This window comes from Sciurus carolinensis, chromosome 19 (genome assembly GCF_902686445.1).
Source record: "Sciurus carolinensis chromosome 19, mSciCar1.2, whole genome shotgun sequence".
NCBI classification, from domain to species: domain Eukaryota; kingdom Metazoa; phylum Chordata; class Mammalia; order Rodentia; family Sciuridae; genus Sciurus; species Sciurus carolinensis.
The window spans coordinates 4020405-4022596 of record NC_062231.1 but is presented as its reverse complement, the minus strand read 5'-3'; the positions used below and the strand labels follow the sequence as shown (position 1 = coordinate 4022596).

General features: G+C 38.9%; 1 pseudogene; it reads left to right on the top strand.

The window, feature by feature from the left end:
* On the top strand, positions 1 to 942 carry LOC124971144 (vomeronasal type-1 receptor 90-like; annotated as a pseudogene).
* The last annotated feature ends 1250 nt before the right edge of the window (positions 943 to 2192 follow it).

Below are 2192 nucleotides of genomic sequence, written 5' to 3'. Positions count from 1 at the left end.
ATGAAAAAGACCAACCAACTATCTGATCTTATTAGAATGAGAAATGCACTTTTCTCTGAAGTTGTCATTGGGATCTCAGCCAACATCATCCTTCTTCTCTTCCACATCTTCAGGTTCCTTCTCCAGCACAAGCTCAAGCCCACTGAATTGATCATTGGGCTCTTGACCCTAATCCACATAGGGATGCTGATAATTATTGGGCACACTGCTAGAAATATTTTTGTGCCTCAGGTCTTTTGGGATAACAACAAATGCAAATCATTGATCTACTTGTACAGGTGTTTGAGGGGCTTCTCCATTTGTGCCACCTGCCTGCTGAGTGTCCTCCAGGCCATCACCCTCAGCCCCAGAAACTCCTGCTTGGCAAAATTCAAACATAAGTCCCTACATCAGAGCCTGTGCTCCCTTCTGTTCCTGAGGGTGTTCTACATGTCCTTTAGTCCTCACTTCTCAATCTCTCCTACTGCCATCCCCAATGTGACCTCATGTGGTCTTGTAATTATTACTGAATCCTGCATGATTTTACCAATGAGTTACTTTCTCAGGCATTTATTTTCTGTATTAGGTGTATTCTGGGATGGCTTCCTTATAGGGCTCATGGCCCTCTCAAGTGGGTACATGGTGACCCTCTTGTGCAGGCATAAGAAGCACTTCCAGAAACTTTATATCACCAGTCTTTCTCCCAGAGCAAACCCTGTACAGAGGGCCACCAGGACCATCCTGCTGCTCATGAGTTTCTTCATGCTCATGTACTGTTTGGACTGCATCTTTTCTTCCTGAAGAACTATGTGGAACAATGACCCTGTTTGTCACCTTATCCAGATGATGGTGGCTAATGGCTATGCCACAACCAGTCCTTTGTTGCTAATTGTTACTAAAAAACAAATTATTAACTTCTTCAAATTCTTTTTGGGAAAGACAAAACATGATTCACTAGAGTGATAGGTAAGTTCTCTGAATGTACCAAAACACTGGCTTCTGAATAGTAAATCACAGCACAGACTATATGATCCCTGGGTTAAGTGAATATGGATATGTGCATGTTTTGTTAAATCTGTTTAGTTTGACACAAGTGAATAAAAAATATGTAATAGAAACAGCAATCATTTACTTTTTTGAAATTATATAAGGGCCCAACCTACCTGCTTGGGGTCAACAAGTGATTTTTATGAGGTAGGTCTCATGTTCACAGCCTTGGTTAGCCACTTATAAGACATTAAAATGTATAGCGCTTTTCAAAAAGTGCTTCAGTGAGTTGTATTTTGTCCAACCAAATATATCAATATTTATTTCCCTGAATTATCACCTGATCCATCAATTGTCTTTTTATTTTTATGTGTTCATTTTGGGGGGACACCAGGGACTGAACTCTGGGGACTCAGTCACTGAGCCACATTCCCAGCCCTATTTTGTATTTTATTTAGAGACAGGGTCTTACCAAGTTACTTAGTGCCTCGCTTTTGCTGAGGTTCACTTTCAATTCACGATTCTCCTTTCTCAGTCTCCCGAGCCCCTGGGGTTACAGGTGTTCACCACCACAATTGTTCTTTTATTGATTTCTTTGAAAGAATCAATGTAGAAACTCAAGTTATCACATGTACACGAGTGCTTCTAGTACTATTAATCATGATAACCCAATGTGGAAACAACCCAATGTCCAAAAGCATCTGAATATACAAACAAAACATAGTTTGGCCATACCATGGAATATTATTCAGCCTGGAACAGAAGAACAAATTCTCAAGCATGTAGTTTGTGAACTTTGATTACATTATTTCAAGTGAATTGTCAGTCACAAAAAAACAAATGCTGGGGCTGGAATTATAGTTCAGTAGTAGAGTGCTTGCCTGGCATGTTTGAGGGACTAGGTTTTAACCTCATCACCACATAAAAATTAATTAGACAATTAAAGATATTGTGTCCATATATAGCTAAATATAATTTTTTAAAAGAATCAATGCTATAATAGTCTAATGTAGAAGGTAGAAATAAGAGTAGAAACTTATATAGACAGAAAAATAGAATGGCATTTACCAGGGGCTGAGGGAGGGAGTAAGTGAGGAATTCCTATTTAATAACTACAAAGGTAGAGTTTTGGAAGAAGAAAAAGTGCTGGAGATGAATGGTAATTGTTTTTACATTAGTGTAAATGTGCTGACTCACTCTAACCTGCACTTTTATAAAGCATCAAA